Here is a 16,492-nt window from a genome sequence, read left to right on the forward strand (position 1 = left end):
CACTAACATATATATCATCCTTAACATATTCAGACAATTGTTATTAAATGATTGTTGGTGTACATTTGTGTTGCTGGTCTTCCCGGTCTTTGGTTTTCTTTTTTCCTTTTCATATATTTTCTTTGAAATTTTACCAAATTCTTTTTCTAGAAAGATTCTTAGGTGCTTCCTAATTTATTCCATATAACCATCATTTAGCTAATGTTCTTTACAAGCTTCAAATCGGTGGGGAATAAGCGAATGGATGGGAATAAAGGAGAGTAATCCACCATTTTAATACAGGCATATGCCACAGCATGCGGAAACATACCTGTGATTCTCCTCCGTCAGCCATGAATTATTAAAGTCCGTGTCTCCTTGAGCCCTCAACTCTTTATATGTGGTGACACATTATTAAATAACCGTAGTGTTTATGAAATTTTAATAATTAATTCAGTATTCACAAGATCTACTCAATGTATTAATACTTCTTGTTGTCATGCTTTTTAGTTCTAACTCCAATCTGCCGAAGGCCATTAGCCGAGATCATATATGCCATTCGCGCTTCTTCGAAATCTTTCAATCATCTCGTCAAGCAATCAAATCCTCTACTTCCCTCTTCAGCATACTGTAGTTCTAACCACTGCTCTTGCCTTGGCCCCCTTGTTTTCTCATGACCTACCTGTAATTTATTGGTCTTTGATATTTTGATTTTATTATATAATTCCTTTATACTCATTTTGATTGAAGATTTTGGCCGATTGAATTCATATTTCAACTTTCTTCCAAAAAAATTGGGATCGAAAGCCATATATGAAGTGCACGGTATAATTTATCAAAGGAAAAAGAAAACCTAAGAAATGGTGCTTTCCAACAACTTCTCTTCCAACAATGAGGTTCATCATCCGATTCAATTTTGCATATAGCTATTATCTCTTTTTCTCTAGACAAAAGAAAAATAGGTCAGCATCAATCTATTACCCTTCAGGCAGGCCTTAATTTTGTTTTTATTTTTTATTTTATTTTTTTGAGCATGCGTGCGTGCGTGTATGTGTTAAGAAACGAAGAGGGGAGGTTCGTGCCCCTCTGCATCGAACATATTAGATAACATGCCATCGAGTATCTTGGATTGAGCAATTTTGGTATCCATAAGAATAAGATGGAGAGTTAGGCTGACTCGAAACAGCCTACGAGTCCTGTGCACCGAGAAAAAGAGGGGTTCACTTGGGTCTTTGAAGACAAGTGGGTGCCTTTGAGAAGTATAGTAGAGAGAGCCTCCTTCTAGATTGCTAAGTTCACCAAAGCTATCTTGGAAACTTCATCTGGGATGGCCAGGGACATATGAGATTCTCACTCTGCTGTTACAGCATCCAGTTTCATCCTTGTATCTTGGGCCCCCCCCACTATCTGACCATATCAAGGTGAACTTTGATGGTAGCGCTTGTGGCGACGGTGTCAGAGCAGGGGTGGAATTTGTGATCAGGAGTCATGGTGCCAAACTACTTGCTGCTGGGGGGCGAAGCACTGATGGACTGTCAGCCATAAAGGCGGAGCTCGGGCAGCATGGGAAGGCTTCACCTATGACAGACGAGTTTTAGAGGCAGAGCGGATCATTCTCGAGGGAGACTCCGTCTTGGTGATCGAGAGGTTACGAGGTGGGGGGGCGCAGGGGGATAAGCATCTTTTGTTGTGCAACTTACTTTGGATGGTGGAGGAGTGTAGAGCGTTCCAGGTTGTACATATGTACCGGAAGGCGACCGGTGCAGCTGACTGGGTTGCCTTCTTGCTGCTCAGCATTCAGAAGAGATTTTGTGGTCTTGACAGGAGGATATTCCCACTATGCTTTTTCATTTTCTTTTTTTTGACTGTGCTGGCTGCACTCATGTCAGATCGGTATGAGCAGATGTTGTACTAGGAAAAAAAAAGAAAAGAAAAAGAGGGTTCATGTGCACCATAGCAACTATCTTTCATACCCACAGCCCCATGAAGAAGGAAAATACAAGGCAACGAAGACCATACGTTATTCCGCTTTAAAGTTAACAAATGGGAATGAGATTAGTTGGGGTTATGAATGATTGAGTGGTGGGGCTAATGGGGCACCAGCCGCATGTGGGGAGGATTATTGTGATGGATGGAGGCGAGAGCACGTGGATGGTGCTGAGAGGCAATTATTTCTCTTTCCAACAAATAAGCAAGCGATACCGACAAATGCACATTTATTTCTATCCAAATCACTAATATTTATACTTTTATATACATATTTATATTTATACATTCATATTCATCAATCTCGGCTCCATCAAGGAGGCAATAAGAAGATCTATGATGGCAAGTGCTTGAGGATATCCTCTTACATTCCAAGATGCTACAAATATGGCTTCAATCTCAGCCTCAAAATTAGAGGATAATGAAATACCCATTGTTTCTAGAACGGGGTTGCTCGAATCTCAGGCAATCACTAAGCTGCATCCATTTACAGTCTACGGCCTGCACAGGGACATTTAGCTTTCTAGTGCTGCTGGTTATTTTCAGTCATATAAAACAACTGCATGTCGCTTGTTCGCTTTATTCTTGTCGCGAACAACATCCATTTAAATCCTACGGTCGGTCGGTCGTCTGCTCGTTGGCGGATGTTACGCCCGTATTTTGTTTTTTTACGTCTTTGCGCGCGCGCGCGCTTTTTGAGAATGTGGTCGTTGTGCATCACTCCGCTACATGCCGTTATCTGTTTCCCCCACCTCCCCCGCCTCTTTTTTTTTTTTTCTCCTTGTGAAATGTGGATAATATTAGTCATCTAGCTTGCGTGCTAGGATGGACTGAAGGACTGTGACAACTACCCGCCATAATTCTCAGTAGTGTGATCGTACCGTGATATTATCATCATGCAATTATCTAGGATTGAAAGCAACGAGCAGCGAGCACGTGCATGCATGTCTCTGCGTGCGCGATTTACAGTGATTGTATTAAAAAATATTTACAACTTAAGCCCGCCTGAATAGGGGAGCGGATCCTCCGTACTTATTCCTTGTAGACCTGTGATCTTCAGATGAAAAAAATATTTTCTATTTTTAAAAATAATATCTTTATATTATTAATTTTATGTACGTCTCTCTTTCTAATTAGTTTTAGCTAAAAAAAATTTAAATAAATAAAAGTTCTAACTAGAAAAAGGGAGCTCAAAGTTATATAGAATCCTAGAAATATTTTTTCTTAAGCGGTAGGGGACCGTATGCCATATATAATAATAATCTCTCACACTATTCACTTCTTTCATTCATTCATCCTTTCTTTCTTTCTTTCTTTCTCTACACACTGGCTGCTCACGTACGCTAAACACAACCAACCAAAGAGTCCTGGGCTCATTGGTGGAGGAACAAATATATGCCGAGTCCATAGCCTCTCTATGAAGTATTGAACAATAAAGAAGACGACTCAATTAGCAGATATGTTCATCTCTCGGTACACATGCACAGCCTAAAATGCATTATACTCCCTCACCAGCCAACGGATGTCACTTAGTAGTAGATGTTCTGCCCCTCTCTGTCCCTCCTTTAGTATCCACTCAATCACCATAGCTGAATCCTCCTCAAGGATGATACTTCTAGTCCCTAATACCTATTTTGCGTAGGAGATTTCCTCCTACACTGTCCTAAGCTTCACCCCAAAAGTTGATGCCTTGAAAGTATGTCCCTTCTCCTCGCAAAGCAATCAACCTAGAGTCATGGTCTCCGATCACAAATGCAGCTCCAGCTCTGTCTCCACTAGCGATAGGCTTCCATCAAAATTTACCTTGAGATGGCTAGGAGATGAAGGCTCCCAAGAAACACAGACAGAACTGAACATTGCAACAGCAAAGAGGGGGTTCCAGATGTCCCTAGACATCCCAGATGAAGCAGCAATTGTAGCCTTAATAACTTCAATTACCTGACAGAGTGCCCTTTCCACAATCGTCTTAGGAGTGCCCTCCTATCCTCGAAGACTCTATTGTTTCTATCCAGCCAGATATGATTGGCCAAATAAGCGCAGGCGATACCTCACCCAGTAGTGCTCGGCGACCACATGGCTACACTCACGTGGCGTAGTAGGCCCTCTGCTAGCTCAGTGGACCTCGACAGGAGAAACGAGGCTCTCCTCCAGATTTGTGCGGCCCGTGGGCATACAAGCAGAACATGGCTGACAGATTCCGCCGAATCAGGGCAGTCCACACTCATCGGGGGATCCTGACCCTTCTCCTAGCCAGCACATTTTTGATCGGCAGACAGTTCCAGGCCACTTCCATATGAACAAAACCGCTCATGGGTGGATCTGCATCCTCTGGATCCATCTTCTGTCAAGCCACCGGGTGACCTCACCATCCATCACCGTATGTAGATCTGTTGAACGCATCTTGGCCCTCCCTGTGGCTCTACCTTGGACCTCACGCTATATGCTTCAAAATAAAGTTTATGATACCTGTCGATATTCGTATATGCCAACCATACCATATCTATATCAGATAGATATGCAATATAGAAAATATACCGACTACGAGTATACCAAGTTGATTTTTATATTGAGCGTGCTGATACAATAATAAAATAATAATAATATAAAATTTGGTACTGCAACGGTAAATTATTTTTTCCAAAAAATTCAGTATTGTATATCAAGTAGATAAGACGCCTATGGGTCCCACTTATCGTCTCTTCCAATCCTATAATATTTCTGCATTATTATTATAAGTAATAATGCAAGTACTGCAGCAGATATATTGGGCACATGGTTGTGGCGCCTCTGAGGCTCCTTGACCAAGCAAAAGACATGATGCTACAGCGTCCACCTTCCAAAAAAGAAGAGCCTACAGAATATTTCTCCTCCGTGAAGAAACCGTTGCTCTTGTTTGAATCCACGACATTATGACCAAGCTATTTAAGCTACTGAATCATGAACTAGACTTACCAAAACAAAAGGTACAAATTGAACTACTTCTGGTCCATCATTCATCGAAACTTTCTCACAACTGACGTCTAAAGCCATGCTATCCAGTCCACAATACTTGAGGAAGCTTTTAGGATCTTCAAAGCAACGTTGTTTTCTTTTGGTAAATCTCAAAGCGACATTTCATAAAACTTGAACTGTCAACTACCTAAAATAATTGCACCAGCAAACTGTAGACACAATACGCAATCACGCTGATCAACTTGGCATCAACTCTTCAAAGAGAGAGATGTGTTCACAAAAGTCTGGCATGCTTCAATGTCACTGCAGCCTATATTTAACCTTATCAAGAGAATAGATTTATAAACGATCATTGCTTGGTACAATAGTAAAAAGCTTGGATCGACCAACATAATGAGTGGAACAACCACTTAATACAAAAAAAAAAAATAATTCAAAAATCAGTCCTTTTCTCTATCGAGAGAATATACTCAACTACTAACGAGTGTCTGCCATTTAGAGAACTACACATAGAAACCATGTTATATCAAGCAAAGGTTTCAAATGCCCAATTTGTTACTTCTAAACACAGGAAAAAGACAAGGGAGTTGGGAACCAAAATTAGCCCATGCTCCACCACAAGATTTGGGAGGCAGCCTTATTAAACAATACTAAGATTGTCTCCTCATCCCTTTTGCTCCAAAGCACGCGAGCCCTCCTATTGTGCGTATCCAGAGTCCTGAAAATGACCGTCCTCTTCTCCCTCCCCCACAAAGGGCAATGTGTAAGATGGAAAAGGAAAGGCCTTTGGATATGAGTTCCTTCAGCCAAAGAAAGGCACCGTGTCTACTTCTGGACACCTCGCTTAGCTTTCATGCAACCCCCTCCGAAACTGCCACCATTACTAGTTCCAGTGACCGAATGATTCGGAGTAAATGAGAAGAATTCACTCCTTCGGATGGGTGGGGGTGTCTCTTTCACCTCGCCTGCATCATGGGACCCATTTAATAAACCTGCACCAAACGCCGTAAGGACCCATGATTGCTTCAAATCCCGCCAGCAATTCTTACTTGTGCGGCAAATTTACTGCTTTGCAAGGGTTTCTCACTTGAACGAGAAAGTCATCTGCTTTCTGTAAGTCGAGAAACCCCACCATATGGATGTCTTCAGGTGGGGACTTCGACTCTCTTATTGCACTTCCACCGCACCTAAGGCTTTTGAAAAGGGAGCGATGGCATAGCGATCACTAAAACCATCTTCAAATGCACTACATAACAGAAGATTTAAGGATCAACGGAAGTTGAAGATAATTCACCGCAGATGGTGACATCTCCATTCCCAACCTGAAAACCTTACCAATCGGCAATCCCAAACATGATTGGGATCAGATGGCTCAATCAAGCTAATGATTTGGCATCCTGGAAAATGAGTTCATCAATCAAGTGACTTATCTAATCCAGTCAGAGAAATCTTTCACTGCGACTTGCAAGTTAAGGTGTGCTGTTGAATGGCGTTGGTAGGACAAAGCTGGCCAATCACATCTGCTGACCTATTCGGAAAAGGGCATACAGCAGACTACAAGTTTCCCGTAGCATGGCGGACCGCAAGTTTATGACCCTTTCTTAATCCGTCATTGTTTTTCTAGTAATTTTTTTTGTCGAGCAAGGTGTTCCGAGCCACAAAGCCACTGCATTCCTCCATAATTACCGTCGGCACATGTATCATCTGCCTATTGGTGTAACACAATCTTGGTTACCGCGTGCTTAAAGAAAAAGAAGGCAGGCGTGGCAAACTATGAATTAGCTCTAAAACTCTCTCTCTCTCTCTCTCTTTCTTTCTTTAAAAAAAAAATGGGAAAAAGAAGGATTAGAAAAACTCATCTCGGAGAACCCACCGTGCAGTAAAACAGAACAAAAGCAAAAGTATGGAAACCTCCCCACCGGTTTATATTCCTCCTCTGTTTTCCATTCACAAAGAATCACATGCGTTCTTATAATCCTTTTCTTGGTGCTTTCCTTTTCCCGTCGGGCTGTGCCAGGTCAGGGGAGGAGATATATGTATGTATATATATATATATATAAGGCATTGGATCCCCATTTGTTTAGGGTAGTGGGTGCCGCTGCCGGTGTATTATACAAATATCAAGCAGGCACGCACCGAAGAGAGCAGAGTGAGAGAGCGTTCATCTCCACGAGAAACCAGGGTCCTTTCCATCATATTATAATCATCAACGCTCCAATACTACCTGTTTGTTTCTTTCTTTTGCAGTGGAGAGGTAAACACTAGATAAACATCTCCCAATGGAATGCTTCCTTCCCCTTGTCCTCTCTCCACCTGTGTAGGTTAGGATAGATGGCGATGTACAACCATCAAAATACTAAACCATAGATAGATAGGCTAAATCCTCTGGAGAGAAAGGAAGAGGGGCCAAATAATAATAATAATAATAATAATAATTGCAGATGAAGTGGATGGTGGCTCGCCACCTGACCACTGGAACATGCGTCGAATGAAGGGATAGAGAAAAGGAGATGTCGCTGCTGGTCGACGCGATCCGAATCCTTTCGACGATGGGTCCGCATCACAGCGGCGACAGCAGCAGCCACCACCACGATCACAGCAGGCGGCGGCGCACGTCGGACGGAGACGATGAGAATGATGATGGCGCTGGTAACGGCGGCAGCAACGGGGTTTCTGACGGGAGGCGAGGCAACAGATGGTCGTCGTCGTCGTCGTCTCCGTTGATTCCGGGCCTCCCGGACGACATCGCGCTCAACTGCCTGGCCCTGGCTGGGCGATCGGATCACGGGTCCCTGGCATGCCTCAACGCGCGATTCCGCTCGCTGATCAAGAGCGGCTATCTCTACGAGCTGCGGCGGCGGATGGATGTGGCGGAGAACTGGGTGTACCTGGTGTGCGACCCCCGGGAGTGGGAGGCCTTCGACCCGGGCGCCAACCGCTGGATGCGCCTCCCTCGGATCCCCTGCGACGACTGCTTCAACCACGCCGACAAGGAGTCCCTCGCCGTGGGTCCCCACCTCCTCGTCTTCGGCCGCGAGCTCCGGGACTTCGCCGTCTGGACCTACCGCAGCGTCGGCCTCGGCCGGGGCCGGGGCTGGTCCCGGTGCTGCCCCATGAACCGCCCCCGCTGCCTCTTCGCCTCCGCGAGCTCCGGGTCCATCGCCATCGTCGCCGGGGGCAGCGACAAGACCGGGGCCGTCCTGGGTTCTGCGGAGCTCTACGACGTTGAGACGGGCTGCTGGGAGCTCCTCCCGGCCATGCACGCCCCGCGCAAGCTCTGCTCGGGCTTCTTCATGGGCGGCAAGTTCTACGTGGTCGGCGGGATGTCGGGGAACAGGGAGCCGCTGACGTGCGGGGAGGAGTACGATCTGCAGTCCCGGAGGTGGAGGCGGATCGAGGGCATGTACCCAACGGCCAGCGACGCGGCCGGGGCGCCGCCGCTCGTGGCGGTGGTCGACGACCAGCTCTATGCGGTGGAATACCGCACCAACAGGCTCAAGAGGTACGACGAGGAGCGCAGAAGCTGGGCGGCCGTCGGGAGGCTGCCGGTCCGGGCCGACACCTCCAACGGATGGGGGCTGGCCTTCAAGGCGTGCGGCCGGGAGCTGCTGGTGGTGGGCGGGCAGAGGGGACCCGAAGGGGAGAGCATTGTGCTCAGCTCGTGGCGCCCCGGCGGAGGAGGAGCTGCTCCGGAGTGGAAGGTACTCGGCGTCAAGGAGCACGCCGGCGTCTTCGTCTATAATTGCGCCATCATGGGCTGCTGATGCTGACGGACCGATGAGCATCATTGCAGCTACTACTGCTAACGGAGCCGCCTCTTCCCTTCTCATCCATTCTGCAGATATATATCTATATCTATATATAAATATCCACATCCAATTCCCCATAGTGCTGAATTTTGTAATTTTTGAATACCATTTTTCTTCCCCTGCATATGTAATGGAAAACAGTCTTGTGATTACTTAGCATCAAGTATCAGAAAAATAACAAACCAAGGAATCTGCAGTAATTTGTAATTGCAGCTCTGTTTATCGGTCACCATCGTCATCATCCATACTAAAAGAAAAAAAAAGCAGCAGCAGCTCGTGTCTGTCACTGTGGACAGATTAAAAGGGATCGCTAAAATGCAGCACTGGAAGAACCAAACACAGAAAATGAAGTTGATGAGGGGTGCCCGGCCCGTCTTCCACCTGTGATAAAAGAAGCTATATTACTGAGAGAAATAAGCACCATCTCTCCTGCCGACCACAACTGCATAGCATAGATAGTCTGCTATTCTAATTTTTTTGAACCCGAAATCATTCCCATGATACTTGTAAGCATTTAGACTGAGGCTTTACAGAATGGACTGGAAGTCCCAAAATATAATTTGCTCGACCAACTCTTTAGGAAACCATGATTATGATTTTTTTTCTAGTCTCTAAACCAGACCATCTGGCATGATAAATAACAAAAACACGGACATCGTACATGCAGTCATTTGGTTTCAAACGTCTTAAATAGCCAAATTATCTTTTTCCAGTTGCATTGGTTAACGTATTTCTTATCCGTTATTTATATAAAGGTGGTGCGTTAATTCTATATGTTGTTATACCAAGAGATAATAGCCCTTAACATTCTCGGCGTCCGATGGAGTTAATAACTCAATTATCTTGAATCCTAACGATAAATTACACCCAAATATTCTGTTTCATGCTTGCAATAAGCTCTGCCGCTCTGTTTGTTGTCACAATGAATAGTATTGAAAATTTATGGTAGGATGCTTGATGTGAAGGCCATACAAATTAATGACCGAGCTGTAGTTTTATGCTGCCGTGACTTATCATGCTTAGAAAGTCCACAATAAGCACGCATGCATCACTGAATCCGATTCGACTCCCACTCAGATCTCTTCTTTGGTCATTTCATGCTATTGGCTCATTTGCATAACTGCATGCGACTGTATCAATTTCGCTTATATGGAGTGCGGAAGGAAACAAAACTTGCTTTTGGCAACTGTAAGGCCTAGGTGGATACAACCGATGAGCTGTCTGTCAGAACTAGCGAAAACAAGAACAGCGACCATGATATACTTGAATTCCAGGTACCATGGTTCCGGTGAGAAATTAGATCTAATAACCTTGCTCCTTCGTTTTCTTGCTCAATTTGATGATCCGTTAATCATGAAAAAGATGAGGCAATTTATGGTGCACAGGACTCAGATGCACGTATAACTCGAAGCAGAAAGACCGAAAAGCCAGATAGGTACCATGCATGTTATCAGGTCAAGGACTCGACCATGTAGAAACATAGTTATATGAATGAGGAAGCAGCTTTCGAGACGTGGATAGAAACTATGCCCTATACCAGATGCACCACATCAGCGGCGCACCATACCAATCAAATTTTTTATTTCTATAGGCTTCATTCACCAGGCTGCTGCTCGCCAGGCATAATTTCTACCGCCTCATGCTGTTGAACTCCTTGAACACCCCACCCCAGGTAGTTCTAAAATAGGGACGGCATAAGCCGGTCAGGGGATGGATGGACCCGACCGCTATCAGTCGCCTCAATGATCATTAATGGCAAAAGCCGCTTCGGCTGTTGGTGAGGAGTAATTGTTTCCCATCGTTGAAAGGAAAGGATTTCATTTATCTTTTGGAAGTACCAAGACCTAGCTTTTTTTTTTTTTTTTTGCTGAAAAAAATTATTGTACGAGTGTTGATTGTCTGACCCTCATGGGAGATCTGTACAGATCCAAGAGGGCGAAAGTAATTGTAATTTGTACGGATGATGTTTTTACCTTGGCAAAATTAATTTCACATGGGGATGTTTGCATTAATATTGGAATTAGATGCGCACATTTGCACAATATGTATGTCCATGCACAGTCATTCATCTGCATCTTTTCTAGATGCCCATCAGTTTTAAAGCACTTGTGATGTACGTCACTATCAGGTATTCATCGATGATTTTTTGGTGCATCGCCAACTTGAAAAGCATTTTATGATGGCAGATTATGTTTCTGCTACAGGAGATGATCAGCTGTTTGGATCTCACGGCACTAATGGCGATATTTCTGCCATTCAAGACGTTGTTTCTAGTTATTCTCTTCTACCATACAATTATGAGTGGACATTTAATAGATTTATTCATTCACTTTCCAGGACAAGTGAGGTTGATGATGTGATTCCAGAATTATGTGCTCGAAGACCAATCTGATTTTACTGGCTTCTAGGTGCATGGGCATTTAGAGGCCAAGAGATATCAAATCAGATGATGAAGTGATGAGCCATTACATCTTAGTGTTCGAACTGTCTGCCAAGCTTTATGCAGATTACATGTCTATGTTAGATATGATCAAAAATTTTGTTGGAGGTGTGTGTCAATCATGTTGTTGTGCTGAGAAGTCTTTTGATTTTTGTTTCTGTCCAGTTACCTGCAATAAGCTTAAATGTCTGATTGACAAGTTGTTTGATCTCCTCCACTAGCTCCCACTCTGAGGGCATGCTCTCTGGAGCTAAAGCAGGCATTGTAAGCAATTCTGTTGCTTACATCAGCGGCAACCATCATGTTGTAGATGAAATGTGCAGGGATCAGACTTGTTTAATTCTAAATTATATGACGCTGGGCATTCTTCATGGGGAAATTGAGAAACACGCACACACAACATAATGGAGGGGACACAATTCAGCAAGAGATATACTGTCTTGCTCCTGTACTAAAATTAATGAGTTCTGCACTCTGACTAGTTGTATGGGGTTTGCAAGGAGTATTATTTTATACCAAGCATCATCAGTTGTCTTGGGAAAATGGTGCAGATCAGCTTGTTCAAAAGAAATTGCTTGATGTCATGGAAACACATCCTGTAGAGCATAAGGAGCCGACGCTGATGTTGTCGCAGTTTGCAAGCTTGTAATTTTGTGGTTTCGACAGAAGGCTTGGATTTTTATTGAATGGCTGTATTTTTATGATTATGACAATAATGAATCTTCTCCTTTTGAAGAGGATAGTTTAGACTTTAGACACATTCAGGCCACTGCTGGGCAACATGAAGGATGCTGCATTACCTCACAGCCCTATGGAGAAATCTACCAAGGTATTATGCTCCTTTACTGATGAATATATATATATATATATATATATATATATATATATATATATATATATATATATATATATATATATATATATATATATATATATATATATATATATATATATATATTTATTTGGCTGTATATTTCACTGTTTTGTGATTCTGGTCTTGATTACAAACCAAGAAACTGCTTTGCACAGCTTGGTTTATAGAAAGTCAAGTGCAATAATTGCATTGAGCTTACAAAATATTCAGGAACTCTATCAGAGGGATCATGCCAGATGTCTCACATATGAAAGTCAAAGGTATTTCATGCAATCTTTTCTATTTTTTTTCCTATAACAGGTTTGCACACCTGCTTTTGATATACTATATCTAAATTGATTTTGAGCTGTCTTCATGTATGAATTTATGTATTTGTATATGCGAAGACGCTCGCACGCACATATACACACACTTATTTGATATCACTTATTGGTTCAAGCTTTTAGATTTCCATTCATCAAAATATTTGTAGACATGGCTAGATATAAGCTTTTATTTGGATGTTTATCGAAATATAAAGGGAAGCAAGAAATAGATATTCAATACAAGTCAAGACAGCAAAAGACCAAACTATATTATTGTGGGAAGTATAGGAGGCAGTTAAATCTGAAATTTTGGTATTAAGTCTTTTTGTTGGGTGGCTTTCTTAATATATAGTCAAGGTATTGTAAGGAAACCGTATGCAACAGAGGAAACAATGCTAAGCCTGGATGCTTCCATAGAATAATCAACCAAGAACAGTAGAATTCAGAAAACCTAGTTTTGAACAAATATATCAATGTCTTAACATGTGAAAAAGCATCAACTTCCTATGCACTTTCTGTATTCTCATAGAAAACCATCTAATGTTGCCCTACTGGATTGATCCATGCACTGATTCATGTCTCTTTATCACCATTTTATACCACTGAAGTCAAAAATATGATGCCAGCCACAAGCCATTCCCTCATTCTTTGACATGCACAGAACATGTATGACGGTATACCTTGATCTTAACCAACAAAAAGTATACCATGCGCCATTAATATTGGACTACATTTATGACTGTTCCTCAATCTGGCATCAACTATGTAAGCTGATATCTAGATTATTCTCTCCACAAAGTGTGATTAGACACAGGTAATCAAAAGAAAAAAAAAGTGTGCATCCATCAGTGTCCACCATTTAGAATTAATAAAATTGGAAAAGAAATAAGAGCTGTGGGTAAGAAAGACACTGCACCTCATTGTGGAGTCAAGGGAGCAATGAAGTTGCATGGGCATTCCCTCTGTACAGATGCAGGTTTAACAGAATTTTCTCCTTAAGCTCCATCATTTTGACATTTTTTCTAAACACAAAGTAAATGTATGACATTGATGTGAAAAACTGTCATATGTGTTTAATCTCCATGTTTTGTTCTGATGCGATTTGACAAGCTTGAGAAGTAGTGCTTAGTCCTTCTTGTCGTCTTTGACACACTCAATGTCTTAGATTCATTTTCGGTGACCTTTCCAGCACATTACCATAACAATCTAAATAGATGACCAATTCAACATGTCAAAAACATTGAGGTATAGAACTATTTCATTTTGACATGAAGTTGTGCTTTCTTTTCCTATTCTTTAACCATTTGAATAAGCAATTGTAGTATAAAACTGTTCAACTTGGATGAAGGAGAGAGAGAGATTCAGGCAGTGTCAACATGAAAGGAGGCACATGAAGAAAGAAAAGGTATCATGAAAGAAGTGGAAGCGGGTGTTTTGTGGATGGAGGACCCGCTCGACCGGTTTCTTTGAATTTTGGCAGCATTTCCCGATTGGCTTAAGGTGACAATTTTAGTGGACATGTAAATAGAGCTTTACGGCAGGCAGTAACATACGAGAGCCGCTTTTCTTCTTTAATTTTTTCCCCCTCTCCCCGTTTCTTCTTTACTTTTGTTATCTGTTCTGTGATAATAGATTACAGTGATGTTTACATGATGGTTCAACCTCATGTTGGTGATTGCTATTCATCTGCTATCTTACTTTCTTTTTCCTTTATTTTACTGGGGATTGATGCATTTTTACTACTTGGCCACCATGATAATGGCGACGACAAATATTTTGAGGGGCTCCTGCCAGTTAGGAAGAAGCATCAAGAACTGTCAAGAAACAGGCACTGTAGCCAGTGCGAAGGAGAGAGAGGAACTCGGGTAGTAAATGCTCTCCAAATTATGGGGCGAAGGCGTGCCCAGGCCAGCCTTTGAGAGCCAGTCCAGCCGAGAAGGCCGTCGGTTTCCCGACGAACAAGGGATATCTCGACGAATCGTGGCAGCCAATGCTTAATATTTTCCCCCCAAAAGTTAAAGAGTTTTTTGTGTTTTTTTTTTAATAAAGTTTTCGATACTTTACCTTCCCCACATCTATTGTTACCATGGAAAAAAGACTTTGACCGCCTGCACGTGGGCCTCCGAATCTGCCCTTTAAAAAGAATGATATAGTAAACCAAATATAATTTTATCTAATAGAAATATAATAATAATTTAAAAAAAATAATAAAAAATACTTCTTATTATAATAGAAATATAATAATTCAATTGCAATAAAAAATAAAGACGAGCTTTTTAAGTTTCCAAAAGAAATAAGAAGTATTTTTTTTTTTATTTCTTTCTTGCTACTTTGGAATGCTGTGTGCTTGTTTCTTTATTATGAATGAATTATTTTATTCCTAAATTTATTTTAAAGTTTCATGAATTCTTATATTGGACTTTTTTTTTTCTTTTCGAATGTCAAAAAGAGTTCCACTAAAAATTTGATGTACTCATAGAGAAAATATAACAAATGAATGATTTTTTCCTTTTTTTAAGCATGTGAAGTTCTTAAAAGAAATAAGAAGTTCAATTTTTTGAGTGAATTTCTTTTTTGTACATGTACAATATTTCTTTTCATGCAAAATATTTTTGTTGTATTCCTTTTCAAATCATCTCATTAAAAATCTAATTTATTTTAAAATTTTTGTGCACGTGGATTTTTTTTCCTTTTTGAATGTTTATTTTTTAATATTTTTTTAAAGAGTCTCACTAACAATCTAATTTGTTTCGTATTATGAATGGATTTTTTTTTGTAGTACACGTGGAGTTTTCAAAAGTCCATTAAAAATATAATTTATGATAAATTTTTATACTTGTAGAGAAAAATATTACATACAAATTATTTTTATCTTTTTTATATCTATGGAGTTTCCAAAATAAATAAGAAAAAGAATTTTACCTTTTTTGTGTTTGTGGAGTTTCCAAAAGAAATAAGAAGTAGAATTTTTTTTTTTTTGAAGAGTTCTACTAAAAATCTAAATTATTTTAAATTTTTTCTGCTCATGAGAACATATGACGAACAAATTACTTTTTTTCTTTTTTTGCACATATAGATTTTACAAAACAAATAAGAATTCTTTTTTTTACAAAAGAAATAAGAATTTTTTCTTTTTCGGAGAGCCCCACTAAAAATCTAATTTAGAAGATATTATAATTGAATTATTTTTTCTTTTTTGTACTTGGATTTTTTTAGTAGGTACTTTTTTAATGATTTTTTTCTTTTTCAAAGAATCCCACTAAAAATCTAATTTATTTTGAGTTTTTTATGCTCATAGAGAAAACATTAGGAACAAATATTTCTTTTTTTCATTTTCTTGATGTGTGTAGGGTTCCAAAAAGAAATAAAAAATAGATTTTTTTGCTCAATTTTTTTTTGTGTGTGGAGATTTTTTTTTTCAAAGCATTTTTTCTTTCCTTTTTGAAGAGTCCCACTGAAAATTTTATTAAAAAATTAAGAACAAATTATTTTTCCTTTTTGCTTGATTTTTTTGTTTCTACATTTCTTTTTGAATGATTTTTTTTTGTTTGAAGAGTTCCACTTGAAATGAATGTTTTTTTAAACATTTGTTCACAAATTTTTTTCTACATGACTTTTAAAAATAACTAAAAAGAGTAGATTTTTTTATTTTTTCTGAATTTTAGACAATGGTTGGGTATTCTCATTCCATAATTAAGAAGGGTCATGTCAAATTTTTCTTTTTAATACAATATCTAAAACTAATTAAAAAGAGTCGATTTTTTTTTCCTTTTGAATTTTTGAGAGTTGTTGAGTTTTGTCATTTCTTTCTATTTAATAGGTACAAACATATTTGATTTTGAAGGGCTTCACAATTTAAATGGAGAAACCTCTCTCTATATGCATGTCATGCTAGTACAATATTAATCAATGATCTTTTCCACATAACCCCTCTAATTTTAGCTAATTGTATTAAAAAATACTCAGTTTTTTTTTTTCCTTTTCTTGGGTTAGACAGCTTTTAAATATTTACAAATATGTTTCCCGTGCGACACCACTCCTCGTATCTAAATTTTCCAAGATAACATGTGGTTTCTGGGCAAAAGAAAAAAAATATAATGTGGTTTGAATATGCTAAAAAACTATGTTCAATTAAGCACTGAATATT

General features: G+C 40.3%; 1 pseudogene across 1 annotated transcript; it reads left to right on the top strand.

Moving 5' to 3' along the window:
• The first annotated feature begins 6,735 nt into the window (after positions 1–6,735).
• LOC103708397 (F-box/kelch-repeat protein At5g60570 pseudogene) lies at positions 6,736–8,882 on the top strand (annotated as a pseudogene). The gene has a single exon (XR_015976837.2). The product of XR_015976837.2 is annotated as an F-box/kelch-repeat protein At5g60570 pseudogene (transcript).
• Positions 8,883–16,492: the final 7,610 nt, after the last annotated feature.

Source organism: Phoenix dactylifera, chromosome 3, assembly GCF_051530095.1.
Source record: "Phoenix dactylifera cultivar Ajwa chromosome 3, Ajwa_hap1_PhDact_Kaust_v1.1, whole genome shotgun sequence".
In the NCBI taxonomy this organism is placed as follows: Eukaryota; Viridiplantae; Streptophyta; class Magnoliopsida; order Arecales; family Arecaceae; genus Phoenix; species Phoenix dactylifera.